The 16,539-nt window shown below is 48.5% G+C and overlaps 1 protein-coding gene across 1 annotated transcript in view; it reads left to right on the top strand.

The window, feature by feature from the left end:
• The window catches only part of LOC144951729 (exocyst complex component 2-like), a 94,139-nt gene that overhangs the window by 68,421 nt on the left and 9,179 nt on the right, over positions 1-16,539 (top strand). The window lies entirely within an intron of this gene.

Here is a 16,539-nt window from a genome sequence, read left to right on the forward strand (position 1 = left end):
GCATGCACACTCACAGGCATGCACACTCACGCGCATGCACACGCACGCATGCACACACACTCAGAGGCACGCACACTCACGCACACACGCACGCACACTCACAGGCACGCACACTCACGCACACACGCACGCGCACAACCACTCGCTCATTACACGCCAAGTTCTTGCCACAAATTCACTTCAGCCGTCTGGAACGCTCTCTCCCTTCGCGCATCAGGAAGCCACTGGAGCCGTGATGCACTCTGACGTCATTGTCATCGTCGAGATCGACACAAACCCGGTGACCCGGGTTCAGTTCCCACTCGCGGTCGACACCAGTGACAGCGGTTATCTGAACCGGTCCTTGGACCTCCCCTAGTTCGACTCAGACTCAAATGAGTACCCGGTGCGGTGTGTGGTAAACATGGCCACTGGGGAGACAAAGGCGGCCGGGCGTGGTGCTGGCCACCCACCCCCTCGTGTGCCACACTGCCGGTAGCCGTCGTAGGCGCTGCTGCTGCTACTCGCTACTACCAGCACTTGCCCCGACAGTCTGTCACAGGCTACACGGGGGATCTTTGTCTGTGTGTGTGTGTGTGTAGCGCTGTGTTTGCCTACGATGTGTGTTCACGTGGGGAGCGGCGGCGCCGCGGTTAGCGCGCGGGCGCTACGGACCCGGCGACACGATTTCAATTCCCACGCTCACGGCCAACACCGGCGACGAATGTCTAAAACCGGTGCCGGGCTTTCCCTAGGTCGACTCAGATTCAAACGATTGCCTGGCACGGTGTGTCGTGAACATCGTTAGCGGGGAGACAAAGGCGGTCGGGTGCGGTGCTGGCCACAACACCTGCTGTATGTGCCACAGTGACGGCGTTTACAAGGGGTGCCACGGTGGCTAGGAGATGTTGACTACCTCGCCTGGTGTGCAGGAGGTCGTGGGTTCAACCCGACTCTGATGCCTGCTGCTGTATACAGGCAGTCCTCTACTTACAACGGAGATACGTTACGACGACCCCATCGTAAGTCAAAAATATCGTCAGTCGAAGATGGCCTAGCCTACCCAGGAGTCTTAAAGAATGGTGATAATTTAGCAAAACAGAGCAATTTACAGTACCGTACTGTATAAACTATATACCGTATGTATTTATTAATTACGATATTGTATTGCACAGTAAAATGTAAAGTAAAAAAAAGGTGAATTCTTAGCCTACCTATATGAACTGCAATTTCATGGAAAGCTTTTTCAGGAAACAATCCCGGCAGCGTCCCAACGTACAGCATCGTACCTCGTACGCTGCGTTTGCCTGCCGCGCGAAATGTAAAATATCTTACAACTTCTTGGTTCTTTCGGTAAAGTCACGTAGAGGGGAAATAAAAAAAAAATAATAATAATAAAAATTGCGACATAGAATTGTAATGTATTACTTATTGTTAGTAGCTCAGCTTATTGGAGAGTATATTTAGTATACTGATGATACTATGTAGTTTATACTTTAGTTGTTTACGTGGTGGTTTAGTTACTGCAGCTACATACTATTAACATTCCTTCCCTTTATTAATGGTACCCCTATCCCCTCCCTTTGATGCTGCTAATCCTGCATAATGCACGGGCATAATATGACTTTGAAACCCCCCGCCCACCTCCTACGCATTTCACAAGTAGTGACTAATCCCATGTCTGCATTTCCCATAAATATGCTAAATTCCTCTTGATATGCAAATTCTTTTGGCAAGGCTCTCTTCCCCCTCCAACCCAGCTTAAATATACGCTCAAAGCCTGGGGTGTTTCATTCAGACTCTGTCTTCCCGTCACACTTGTTCTTGCGTTGTGGCCGAAACGTCGTGAGAATTTATTTTTATTTTATTATGTGTTTTTTTTATTATTTTATTACTTCCCTTCTACGTGACTTTACCAAAAGAACCAAGAAGATGGATCCCTGCAGTCACGAAAGCTTTAAATCGAAAAAAAATATTTTACAAGTTTGTCGTTTCGCCATCGTAAGATCGAAATGTTGTAAGTCAGACCCCCGTAACTCGGGGACTAGCTGTACTTGTTGTTTGCGTCTCTCTCTCTCTTTCCCCGCGGTCGCGTGGATTTATACTCTGGATTCTCCGGGTTTTCCATTCATACTCGCTTTATTATTTCGATAAATTCACGTAGGTTTCAAATAAAATAAAATAAAACAGTCTGCATCAGCAGCAGCAGACCACGCTTTCCCACCTGTTAACGGATGCTTGTGTTGCGCCCGAAACGTCGTGATTTATTTTATTTTATTTTCTACCCTCGTGACTTTACCGACAGAACCAAAGAGTATGGATCCCTGCGGTCACGAAAGCTTCGAATCAACATTTCCCCTCCACGTTTAGAATCAACATCACACGTTCAGAGTATGTGGCTACCGCTGTACATTTCCATGTGTGATGATGACGATGACAAGGCACTCTGTCGAGCTTTCATTTCTCGATGGTCGGAGTCGCTTGTTCAAAAAGAGCTACGCAGTACAGCTCAGTGGAGCATTACATGGTAAAATCAAAAATAGTTTAGTTTTAATATGGGTCTCTGTGGGTTACTGTGGGTCTATGGGAGTGTAGGTCTCCATGAGTATGGGTCTCTGTGGGTCTCTATTAGTGTGGGTCTCTGTGGGTCTCTGTGGGTCTATGGGTCTCCATGAATATGGGTCTCTGTGGCTCTATGGGTCTCCATGAATATGGGTGTCTATGGGTCTCCATGAGTATGGGTCTCTGTGGGTCTATGGGTCTCTATGAGTATGGGTCTCTGTGTGTCTATGGGTCTCCATGAATATGGGTGTCTATGGGTCTCTATGAGTATGGGTCTCTGTGAATCTTTTTGGATCTATGGGTCTCCATGAATATGGGTCTCTGTGGCTCTATGGGTCTCCATGAATATGGGTGTCTATGGGTCTCTATGAGTATGGGTTTCTGTGAATCTCTTTGGGTCTATGGGTCTCCATGAATATGGGTCTCTGTGGGTCTATGGGTCTCCATGAATATGGGTGTCTATGGGTCTCTGAATATGGGTCTCTGTGAATCTCTTTGGGTCTATGGGTCTCCATGAATATGGGTCTCTGTGGCTCTATGGGTCTCCATGAATATGGGTGTCTATGGGTCTCTATGAGTATGGGTTTCTGTGAATCTCTTTGGGTCTATGGGTCTCCATGAATATGGGTCTCTGTGGGTCTATGGGTCTCCATGAATATGGGTGTCTATGGGTCTCTGAATATGGGTCTCTGTGAATCTCTTTGGGTCTATGGGTCTCCATGAATATGGGTCTCTGTGTGTCTATGGGTCTCCATGAATATGGGTGTCTATGGGTCTCTATGAGTATGGGTCTCTGTGGATCTATGGGTCTTTTATGAGTCTCTAGAAACATACGTTTAGAGTATTCGGCTGCTGGTATAAATGTCCACGCAATGAGGGCGATGATGATGATGCTGATGATGCTGATGATGCTGCTGATGCTGATGATGCTGATGATGATGCTGATGATGCTGATGATGCTGACGATGCTGATGATGCTGATGCTGATGATGCTGATGATGCTGCTGATGCTGATGATGCTGCTGATGATGCTGACGATGCTGATGATGCTGATAATGCTGATGATGCTGATGATGATGCTGATGATGATGCTGATGATGCTGATGCTGCTGATTAGCCGCTTCACCGATTTACAATTTGTGAAAGCTGGGGGTCTCAGTGGCTTCTGAAAAACAGCTGACATAGACGCTCAGTTGGGCTGCTTACATCTGGTTAGGAATATAATAAGAACGAGTTCGTAGTTTGAGTTGATACTTTTTTCTCCCGAGGCATTGCACCATCGCTGGGCATTGACGCGTCTGCCCGGCCCGGCGCATCCTGACGGGGGATTTTGCAATTGAGCAACTCTGGAAAAAAAACAAAGTTGGCTCAAGAAACTTCCCCCTTTTCTCGATTTTACTGCTCCAACCCCCCCCCAACTTCACCCCCCCACCACCCACTACTACCCACCCACCGTGGATGTGCGGTCTGCAAAAAGACAAGATTGCACAAGATTCGTATATAATAGTTTATTTCACGTTCAGCGTAATTACTTGTGTTGTTCGTGTTTTTCGTTCTTTCGCACACCCCCCCTCCGTCACCGCCCCCCCAAACCAGCTTAGAAATCTAACGCATCCTATTCTCTCTCTCTGTGTCTCTTTCTCCGTGTCGATAGAGGCAGATGCTGCTTACGCTTGCTTGCGAAACTCTCCGTGCGTGCGATGACTTTTGTTTTGGGGGGGGGGGGGAGAGGGTGGTGGAGGTTATGATTTTTATTTTAGACGTGGTAATGTTTTTGCGATTGTTCCGTATGTACGTGTGTGCGCGTTGAACTTCTTTCGCACCGCCGCATCGTGGTAACCAACCGTGCTTATCGTAGGTGCGGGGTGGGGGAAGGACAACAAACTAAACGCAAAAACAGTAGAGAAATTCGCCGCTAGTGGCTAGGGGATGTTAACTACCTCGCCCGGTACACAGGAGTTCGTGGGTTCCATCCCGACCCTGACGCCTGCTGCTGTATATTTGGAGTTTGCGTGTCTCTCTCTCATCATCATCACGGTGGCTAGGAGATGTTAACTACCTCGCCTGGTGTACAGGAGGTCGTGGGTTCGATCCTGACCTTGACGCCTGCTGTTGATGTATATTTGGAGTTTGAGTTTCTCTCTCATCATCATCACGGTGGCTAGGAGATGTTAACTACCTCGCCCGGTATGCAGGAGGTCGTGGCTTCGATCCTGACCCTGACGCCTGCTGTTGATGTATATTTGGAGTTTGAGTTTCTCTCTCATCATCATCATGGTGGATAGGAGATGTTAACTACCTCGCCTGGTATGCAGGAGGTCGTGGCTTCGATCCTGACCCTGACGCCTGCTGCTGTATATTTGGAGTTTGCGTGTCTCTCTCCCCGTGGTCGGGTGGATTTTTCTCCGGGTCCTCCGGTTTTTCCCTCCACATTTAGAATTAACTTCGCGCGTTTTAGAGTATTTTGCTGCTGCTAAAAATATCCTCGTGATGATGTTTATGATGATAAGCCACTTTGTTGAGCTATCATTTTTGAAAGGCAGGTCACTTCTGAAAAAGAGCTACACCTGGTAAAATATATATTTATCTTTTTATAATTTCATAGTTTGCAGAGGTGGGCGGTTCGAATCTGACGGCGAGCCATCCTACTTACCAGCACTATCAGAGTGACTCTTTTTTCCACGCTTCCATTTAACTCACTCTGTCTGTTGTTGTTGTCGTTGTATCCTCAAATCTTGGAAGTCAATTTTAACCCACTTCCCAATGTGGTATCGACTGCAAACTTGGTATACTTATGTCATACTGATGACAATACTATATTCTATCGTAAAAATATGTATATATTTTTAAACATTCTATTTTTATTTGTTATGTTTCGGCTTGGGTCTAATTGTCCACGGTCAACTGACGTTGGCTGTAATTAGCCACGGTCCCTTACGTTATGGTAAGCTTCAGGACCACTTCCTAGTACATTTCATAAAAGTGTGTTTTGAATTTTTTTTTCAACATTACTTATTTTTGACCCAGACTGTGCGACAAGCGTTGTCACTTAGACAAGGAATCCGTTCGGTAAGCTCGCAGGGCAATGCCACCGTCCGTGTGAACAGAGCACGGGCCAAGGAAGCAGATTTCACAGAGCTTCTACTCGGATCCCTTCTTCAAGTGATCACTCTGATCCGCACAAAACGGCTCGTGGATGCGGATATTTCAGAGCTTCCTCTGAGATCGCTTCTTCTTCATGTGACCTCTGGTCCCCACACACACGAGAGAGCATCACTCTTCCTCACCCGCTCTGCCATGCGACGTGACTTTATCGAAAAAACCTAAGAATATGAATCATTGCAGTCACGAAAGCTTCAAATCTAGACAGTGATGTTCATCGCGCGTGACGGTCAAACCGACAGTTTAGTTCCCAGAGCTGGGATTCGGACAAATTATGCACAGAAACAAATCTACCGTAACGGCGTGTTTTTCTGTGCGCAGTCATTGGTGACGGGGCTGAGACCATCGACTCACTGACCCCCTTGAGGTCCTGGTTTGATCACGACTCGGCTCGTGCGTGTCTTATGTCTCTGTGTGAATCTATAGGTGTCTGTGTAACCGTCAGTTTTCTACGCAAGTCATTGATGACCGTACTGAAATCCTCAACCTCACTACCCCTTGAGATTCCGGGTGGATTATAGGCAGCTGCCCGGACTCGAACTCAGCCTCCTGGCACTCCTCCGATTGTCGGAATAAAAATATGGCTGTCATGATGAAAGAGGGTAGGCAGTAAATAAGAGATGGCAGATTTGTCAAAGGAGAGTCTGCGATTGAGAGAGACCTAGCAGTGGCCGTGTTAGGAAGGGCAGTTGTAAGATATGACAGCTCTCTTGAGGAAAATGTGGCTCCCAATCAAAACGATGGCTCCAGAACAAAATGGCTGCTCCTAAAACAAAATGGCGGCCAACCAATCAAAATGGCGGCCACAAAACAAGTAGAAATTAATGCTGAGACCACAGTTCAGTGGCTGTGATGAAATCAAAGATGTCTCTATAAAGCAGGAACTACTGTGGGGTTTAACATGACTGCTACATGAGACGGGGGAGGGGGGGGGTCGGTGCGCAGGGGGGCTGTACGAGTGAGCAAAATAACGCAGAAGATCCCCCTGGGTTTGATCTTCCACGAAGCTGCTCATGGTTCACCCAAAACCGTGTCCACTGCACAAACCATGGCAGCAGCAGATGCAGATAATAGCTGATGCACAAATGGATAATTTAAAACTCTCGAGCAGTGTGCGACCGTGGTCATCCATAACAGACCGTAACACGACGCAACACGACGCAATGCCCTGATGCACAAATACGAAGCAGGAGTCATCACAGCGATACACTCTGCGACTGCTCCTGGCGCGGTTGCTAACTCGAGATTGTGAATCTATTTGTTGCTCTGCATCTACATCACGGTGGCTATGAGATGTTAACTATCTCACCTGGTAGGCAGGAAATTGTGGATTCCTTTCCGATCTTGACACCTGTATATCTGGAATTTGAGTGTTCCCCCCCACGCTCGCGTGGATTTGTCTCCAGGTCCTCTGGTTTTTCTCTCCATGTTTATAAACATGCGTTTAGAATATTTTGCTATTAATTTCCGCATGATAAGCCACTTCGTTGAGCTATCATTTGTGGCCAGGTTGATTTAAAAAATCAGTTATACAGCTCAGTGGGCCTTACCTGGTAAAATGAAATCGTTCAATAGTCATTTAATAGTTTATACATCGGTCTCTATGAGCCTCTATTTGTCTCGTATCAATCTCTGAGTCCTGATGGGTTTCTACGTGTCTTGAGAATAGGTGTCTATGGGTCTCTACGATAACGTGTAGTGGTTATATATAGTGGCGGCGCCTTTCATTGAAAGAAGTTATCTCTGACAATCGCCGAGGAACCCCAAAACAACATCGGCCTTCTACGACGGGAGAAGAAGCACGACAAAATGGCCGCCCCTTAACGGCAAAATGGCCGCCCCTTAACGGAAAAATGGCCGCCTCTTTCCCATTACCTGGACCTGCCTATGATGGTGGTGGAGTGCCAGGAAAAGAGGGTTTGGGAGGGGGGGTAGCAGAGAGGAGGTGAGGGATGAGAGTTAGAGGAGGTGGGGGAGGTGAGAGAGAGAGAGAGAGAAGATGGGAGGTGAGTGGTGTGCATGAGGAAGAGCGCTGCTGAACAAGAGGAAGGAAGTTTGCCCACTCCAGGTGTTCTCCCCTCGTGATTCTCGCTTTGACACGCCAGGGGATTTTTATTTGTCATGCGGGCGTGTTTGTGTGTGCGCGTTTGTGTTCGCGCGCGCGTGTGCGTGTTTGTGCGTGCTTGTGCGTGGAGAAGAAGAAAAACCAAATGGACGCCTTGAATGGCATTGACATTACCTGGACCTGCCCGTGTGTGTGTGTGTGTTCACGCGTGTGTGGAGTGGAAGGTCGACTCAGCCTCAAATGACTACCTGGTGCCGCGCTGTGTCGTAAACATCGCCACTGGGGGAGACAAAGGCGGCCGGGCGTGGTGCTGGCCACCCACCCACTCGTGTGCCGTGGTGCCCGCCGCCTTCATAGGTGCTGCTACTCGCTACTAACAGCACTTGCTCCAACAGTCTGTTACAGGCCATAGGGAGATCTTTGCTTCTGTTTGTGTGTGTCTGTGTAAATATTTCTCAATGTTGTTTAAGCTTAGCGCGGGGATGTCTACATGACGGCACGCAGGGTCCCCAATCACACCACCACCCGCTCGGACGAGCGCCGCTCATGAATCCGCGTGTGAACGCGTCATTCGTTGGCCTCTGATTACACTGGTCAACACACTTTTTCTGGCATAAGGTATTCCCACGGTCAAAATATGATGATTGGTTTTTTACCCTTCTATCTGGCAACAAAACGGACACCTTTTTACAATCATCAGAGTATGAGAGCTCGGGGCAAGCATCTACACTATGGGAACCTCATTTGTTTTGTTTTTTTGTTTGCATTATGACTGCAGGTATTGCGGTCTATGCAAACATGACTCCTTGTAAAAAGGTGTCAGTTTTGTTGCCAGATAGAAGGGTAAAAAACCAATTATCGTATTCCAACGGGTTTAAGGTAATTTTGGGGTGCTGATTCCAAATCTGGCATCAGGTTTTGTCTATCGCATCAGGTCTTTGAGATATCAAATATTGCATTTTCAATAAAAACTGCAGAAGAAAAATGTTAAATAAATGTGGATATCTACATAAAATGCTATTATAAACACACTATCCTAAAAATACAGCACCGTATTTTAACACTAAAGCAGTCACTGACTCGCAACAACTTGCACTCATAAGTGACAGAGTTAATTTCGGGTAAAATCAATGAAAATGGGGTATGCCGATAGCATAAAATGAGATGTGATAGAGCAAATCTGAGATCAGATTTTGAATCGGCACCCTGAAATTAGTCTAAAACAGCTGCAAAAGTCCAGGCCAGAATTTTTTTTTTCTTTTTTGTTGACCAGTGTAATCGGGGTTTTCCCCTTTTTTCTGGCACCAAAACGAATCATGTCTGCATTAACCACAATGCTTGTGGTCAAAACACTGATAATATATTGACATTGTACCCTTGAAACTGATTGGTCCACACCAGAGACGGCTTTCTTTTGAGCCCAGTCTCAATTGGTGCTAGCTGCAAAAGTCCAGGCCAGAAAAAAATGTTTTTTTTTTTGTTGACCAGTGTAATTCGTTCATACTGCTGATGTAGATGCAGAGCCAATGACTACATGATCACATTCGGGTGGTGAAGCCAGTAAACAACCGCATCAGGAGCAAGCGGAGGAGTGTAGTGTGTCATCATCATCATCATCGCTGTGATGATGTCTTCGTGTTTGTGGATCGGGGCGTTGCGTCGTTATACGTTGCACGGCGTGGTATTGATCACCCTCGGTCACACCACTACTCCTGAAGGGTTTTTCAATTTTCCATTTGTGCATAGGCTATCTGCATCTGCCATGGTTGGCTGAAAACGTGTTCATATACAAAGGACTGCAGAGCTTGGGCAATTTGTTTGGTAGCGCCTTTTCCTGACGGCCTGGCTGCTGCCTTGTGCCTTTGTCAAGTTCATTTCAAGTTCAAGTTCGTGTATTAGGTATAGCCCCGTGAGCCATGCGGCTCTTAAGTCGGCTGCAACCGCAACAAACTAAATATGAACAGAGAAACATCTTCCAGCGAGGACGCGTAACAGAAACATCCTGGAATAAACCAGCAGATCTAAAAACAAAAACGTATTCAAACGCCGTGTGCAACAATCCCAATGTGGTGCAAGTCAACAATAAGAACCATGAGACAATTTAGATTGTCTGTGATTCCTTGGCGACTACGAGAGATGCATTTTGCATGACCGGTCTCTCGCGCGCGATACGAAACTGAACGATATTAACTCAATCTGAAAATCCAAAAGGCCAGGCAGAGATGAAAAACTTTTGGATTCTTCTAAAACACGCCGTCACCAGGAAGTGTTATTGGTGTCGTGTGTCACTAGAAGGTTGATGTCGCGATCGTGAACGCAAATACATCGTTACCACACGGAATGTGGTGGATCTACAATCCTCGTATGTGTGTTAAACTTCGTTCGCACCGTACGTAGGCAGCCACGCTAATCGGAGGTGCGGGGGGTAAGGACACCAAACTAAACACAACAACAACAACAAACTAAACACAACAACAACAACAAACTAAACACAACAACAACAACAAACTAAACACAACAACAACAACAAACTAAACACAACAACAACAACAACAAACTAAACACAACAACAACAACAAACTAAACACAACAACAAACGAACACAACAACAACAAACTAAACACAACAACAACAACAAACTAAACACAACAACAACAACACGCAGTTGTAGAGAGAGATGAGTTTGTCAAAGTCGATGACGACGATGACGTCAAAGTGCATCGTAGCTCCCAGGGGCTTCCTAATGTCGGTCAGGAAGAGCGTTCCAGACGGCCGCAGGAGCAGCAGCAGCGCATCTGAAAGCGCCGCGCGATGACGACGATGATGATGATGATGACAATGATGACGATGATGATGATGATGATGACAATGATGACGATGACGACGATGATGATGATGATGACAATGATGACGATGATGATGACAATGATGACGATGATGATGACGATGATGATGATGACGTTGATGATGATAACGACGATGACGACGACGACGATGATGATGATGCGGTGTTCGATGGCCAAGCCAGAAGCCGCTGCTGCTGTGAGGATGAGCGGAGTTCTTGTGATGATGGTTTACGTATGAACTTTAGTTTCTTAAGAACTGCTTCTTGTTGCTGTATTTAGTTTGTTGTCCTTCGCCTGCACCTCCGATGGACACGGTTGGCTACGTAGGGCGGTGCCTAAAAAGTTAAACTCACCCCCTAGTGTGCCCTCACCTGGGGTGCGCTGCCCGCCTTCATAGGTGCTGCTCGCTAACAGCACTTGCCCCAACAGTCTGTTAAGGCTATACAGGGGAGCTTTGTGTGTGTGTGCGTATCTGTGTGTGTGTGCGTGCATGCGTGTGTATCTGTGTGTGCGTGCATGCGTGTGTATCTGTGTGTGCGCGTGTGTGCGTATCTGTGTGTGTGTGCATGCGTGTGTATCTGTGTGTGCGTGCATGCGTGTGTATCTGTGTGTGCGTGCATGCGTGTGCGTGCATGCGTGTCTATCTGTGTGTGTGTGCATATCTGTGTGTGTGTGCGTGCATGCGTGTATATCTGTGTGTGTGTGCATATCTGTGTGTGTGTGCGTGCATGCGTGTGTATCTGTGTGTATCTGTGTGTGTGTGCATGCGTGTGTATCTGTGTGTGCGTGCATGCGTGTGTATCTGTGTGTGCGTGCATGCGTGTCTATCTGTGTGTGTGTGCATATCTGTGTGTGTGTGCGTGCATGCGTGTGTATCTGTGTGTGCGTGCATGCGTGTGTATCTGTGTGTGTGTGCATATCTGTGTGTGCGTGCGTGCATGCGCGTGTATCTGTGTGTGCGTGCATGCGCGTGTATCTGTGTGTGTGTGCGTGCATGCGTGTGTGTGCATGCGTGTGTATCTGTGTGTGCGTGCATGCGTGTGTATCTGTGTGTGTGTGCATGCGTGTGTGTGCATGCGTGTGTATCTGTGTGTGTGTGTGTATCTGTGTGTGTGTGCATGCGTGTGTATCTGTGTGTGCGTGCATGCGTGTGTATCTGTGTGTGTGTGCATGCGTGTGTGTGCATGCGTGTGTATCTGTGTGTGTGTGTGTATCTGTGTGTGTGTGCATGCGTGTGTATCTGTGTGTATATATATGTGTGTGTGTCTCTGTGTGTATATCTGTGTGTGCATGCGTGTGTATCTGTGTGTGTCTGTGTGTGTGTGTGCGTGCGTGCGTGTGTATCTGTGTGTGTGTGCGTGCATGCGTGTGTATCTGTGTGTGCGCGTGTGTGTGTATCTGTGTGTGTGTGCGTGCGTGTGTATCTGTGTGTGCGTGCATGCGTGTGTATCTGTGTGTGTGTGCATGCGTGTGCGTGCATGCGTGTATCTGTGTGTGTGTGTGTGTGTATCTGTGTGTGTGTGTGTGCATGCGTGTGTCTCTGTGTGTATATCTGTGTGTGCATGCGTGTATATCTGTGTGTATTTGTGTGTGTGTGTGCGCGTGTATATCTGTGTGTATCTGTGTGTGTCTCTGTGTGTGTGCGTGCATGCGTGTGTCTCTGTGTGTGTGCGTGCATGCGTGTGTCTCTGTGTGTGTGCGTGCATGCGTGTGTCTCTGTGTGTGTGCGTGCATGCGTGTGTCTCTGTGTGTGTGCGTGCATGCGTGTGTCTCTGTGTGTGTGCGTGCATGCGTGTGTCTCTGTGTGTGTGTGTGTATCTGTGTGTGTGTATCTGTGTGTGTGTGTGCATGCGTGTCTCTGTGTGTGTGCGTGCATGCGTGTGTCTCTGTGTGTGTGTGTGTATCTGTGTGTGTGTGTGTGTATCTGTGTGTGTGTGTGCATGCGTGTCTCTGTGTGTGTGTGTGTATCTGTGTGTGCGTGCGTATCTGTGTGTGCGTGCGTGTATCTGTGTGTGTGTGTGTCTCTGTGTGTGTGCGTTCATGCGTGTATCTGTGTGTGTGTGTGTGTATCTGTGTGTGTGTGTGTATCTGTGTGTGTGTATCTGTGTGTGTGTGTGCATGCGTGTCTCTGTGTGTGTGTGTATCTGTGTGTGTATCTGTGTGTGTGTGCGTGTGTATCTGTGTGTGTGTGTATCTGTGTGTGTGCGTGCATGCGTGTATCTGTGTGTGTGTGCACTCGCCCGACTTCTGCATTGGTGGTCAGGCCAGGCCCAGACAGAAGTGACTGCGTCACAGGCACCTGTGCAGTTGTGTGTTTGTGGTCATAGACCACACAAGAAGGAGGAATTTAATGACATTTCCTGCCCTGTTAAATAAATAAATATGCGTCGCCTTCTGGTGGGGTCAAGTGTGGGGAAACCCCCACTCCCTCCCAAGACGTAGCCTGGCTAGGAGATGTTGACTACCTCGCCTGGTACGCAGGAGGTCGTGGGTTCAATCCCGACCCTGACGCCTGCTGCTGTATATTTGGAGTTTGCGTGTCTCTCTCTCTCATCATCATCATCACGGTGGCTAGGAGATGTTAACTACCTCGCCTGGTGTGCAGGAGGTCGTGGGTTCAATCCCGACCCTGACGCCTGCTGCTGTATATTTGGAGTTTGCGTGTCTCTCTCTCTCATCATCATAGATCACGGTGGCTAGGAGATGTTAACTACCTCGCCTGGTGTGCAGGAGGTCGTGGGTTCAATCCCGACCCTGACGCCTGCTGCTGTATATTTGGAGTTTGCGTGTTTCTCTCTCTCATCATCATCATCACGGTGGCTAGGAGATGTTAACTACCTCGCCTGGTGTACAGGAGGTCGTGGGTTCAATCCCGACCCTGACGCCTGCTGCTGTATATTTGGAGTCTGCGTGTCTATCATCATCATCACGGTGGCTAGGAGATGTTGACTACCTCGCCTGGTATACAGGAGGTCGTGGGTTCGACCACGACCCTGACGATGCCTGCTGTTGTGTATTTGGAGTTTGCGTCTTTCTCTCTCTCCGTGGTGGTCGCATGGATGTTCCTCTGGGTCCTCCGATTTCCCCCCCCCTCTGCATTTGCAGTCGAATCGACGTGACCACGCGTTCAGAGTATTTCGCTGCTGCTATAAATCTCCACTTGATGATGATGACGATGATGATAACAATGATGACGATAACGACGATGATGACGATGACGACGATGACGACGATGACGACGACGACGATGACGACGATGATGACGATGATGACGATGATGATGATGATGACGATGATGATGACGATGATGATGATGACGATGATGACATGCCTCTTCATTGAGCTATATAGTTTGTGATGGCCACCAGGTCGCTTCTGAAAAGAAAGCAACACTGCAGCTCAGTGGGGCATTGCCTGGTCAAATACAACATAGTTGAGTTTTAGTATGGGTCTGTCTGGGTTGCTGTGGGTCTCGATGAGTATGCGTGTCTGTGGGTCTCTGTGAGTATGGATCTCTGTGAGTATGGGTCTCTGTGGGTCTCTGTGAGTATGGGTCTCTGTGGGTCTCTGTGAGTATGGGTCTCTGTGGGTCTCTATGAGTGTGGGTCACTGTGAGTATGGGTCTCTGTGGGTCTCTGTGAGTCTGGGTCTCTGTGGGTCTCTGTGAGTATGGGTCTCTATGAGTATGGGTCTCTGTGGGTCTCTGTGAGTCTGGGTCTCTGTGAGTCTCTGTGAGTATGGGTCTCTGTGGGTCTCTGTGGGTCTCTATGAGTATGGGTCTCTGTGAGTCTCTGTGAGTATGGGTCTCTGTGAGTATGGGTCTCTGTGAGTCTCTGTGAGTATGGGTCTCTGTGGGTCTCTGTGGGTCTCTGTGAGTCTCTGTGAGTATGGGTCTCTGTGGGTCTCTGTGAGTATGGGTCTCTGTGAGTATGGGTCTCTGTGGGTCTCTGTGGGTCTCTGTGAGTCTCTGTGAGTATGGGTCTCTGTGAGTCTCTGTGAGTATGGGTCTCTGTGGGTCTCTATGAGTATGGGCTCTGTGGGTCTCTATTAATGTGGGTCTCTGTGGGTCTCTGTGAGTATGGGTCTCTGTGAGTATGGGTCTCTGTGGGTCTCTGTTAGTATGGGTGTCTGTGGGTCTCTATGAGTATGGGTCTCTGTGGGTCTCTGTGAATATGGGTCTCTGTGGGTCTCTGTTAGTATGGGTGTCTGTGGGTCTCTATGAGTATGGGTCTCTGTGGGTTTCTGTGAGTATGGGTCTCTGTGAGTATGGGTCTCTGTGGGTCTCTGTTAGTATGGGTGTCTGTGGGTCTCTGTTAGTATGGGTGTCTGTGGGTCTCTGAGTATGGGTCTCTGTGGGTCTCTCTGAGTATGGGTCTCTGTGGGTCTCTGTGAGTATGGGTCTCTATGTATCTCTGAGTCTCTAGAAAAATGCGATGAGAACCTTTGGCTGCTATGAATTTGTACACGACGGTGAAGATGATGATACTTTTTTTTTAAAAACACGCTTTAATGAAATGCACCGCACGAGTAATGTAAGAACTCCACGACTCCAGGAAGTGGCCCCGAAGCTTGCCACAACGTAAGGGGCCGTGGCCAATTACAGCCAACGTCAGTTTACCGTGGACAATTAGACCCAAGCCGAAACATTACATATAAAAAATAATGTTTTAATTTTTTCATGATAGAATACAGTATTGTCATCAGTGTGACATAAGTATACCAAGTTTGCAGTCGATAGCACATTGGGAAGTGGGTTAAAATTGAGTTACAAGATTTGAGGATACGACAACAACAACAACAACAACGCCAACAACAGACAGAGTGAGTTAAATAAAAGCGTGTAATAAAAAAGAGCACTTGCATTTGGTTTAAATCGGAAAAAATTCTAGTTTTGGAAGAGTAGGCCAAGAACAGCGTCTGGTGGGGAGCTCTCGCTGGTGCTGCACGCTAGAGGAGGAGGCACCATTCCGCTCGGCGTGCCCTGCGCAAGCAATCTGCGACTCCGCGCGATGACCTCTATTTCAAGATGAGTCGTCAAAGTGTTTTGAGTTCGAGCCCTGAGTGTGGGTGTGTGGTGGTCATCGTGAAGGACGCTGCTGCTGGGCAGTTGGAGGCAGTCGCCCTCCAACAACAACGGAGGGCGGAGGAGCGACGCTCACAACAACGAGCAGAGCGCCGGGTGGCTAAAGCACAGCAAGTTGGCACAGTAGGGGGCACAGGTGGTGCATCAGCCACTCATCTCGGTCATCTCGGTCAGTCGACCCGTGGCACCTGCTGGGTCTGCCCCGTGACCTCCTGCCGGCGGGCGTTCGACACTTCACGTGGCCTCAGCGTGCACGTAGCCTGGCACAAGCGCCGTGGTGACGTCACCGCCACTTAGTGGCGAATGGCGGTTGTTGTTGTTGAGTGCGAGTGAGTGAGTGTATGTGTGTGTGTATGTGGGGAGCGGTAGTGTAGTGGTTAGTTCGCTGCGCTACGAACCTAGCGACCCGGGTTCGATTCCCAAACACCGGTGACTATTATCTGAACCGGTCCTGGGCCTCCCCTAGGTCGACTCGGCCTCAAACGAGTACTTGGTGCGATGTGTAAACATCTCCGCTAGGGAGACAAAGGCGGCCGGGCGTGGTGCTGGCCACCCACCCCCTCGTGTGCCGTGCCTACCTTTATAGGTGCTCGCTAACAGCACTTGCCCCTACAGTCTGTTAAGGCTACACGGGGGATCTTTGTAGTGGTTAGTTCGTTGCGCTATGAACCCGGCGGCCTGAGTTCGATTCCCGCTCGCGGCCAACATCAGTGACGATTATCTGAACCGGTCCTGGGCCTCCCCTAGGTCGACTCAGCCTCAAATGAGTCCCTGGTGCGGTGTGTAGAAAACATCGCTACTAGGTAGACAAAGGCGGCCGGGCGTGGTGCTGGCCTCCCAGC

The sequence above is a fragment of the Lampetra fluviatilis genome, chromosome 63 (genome assembly GCF_964198595.1).
Source record: "Lampetra fluviatilis chromosome 63, kcLamFluv1.1, whole genome shotgun sequence".
NCBI lineage: Eukaryota > Metazoa > Chordata > Hyperoartia > Petromyzontiformes > Petromyzontidae > Lampetra > Lampetra fluviatilis.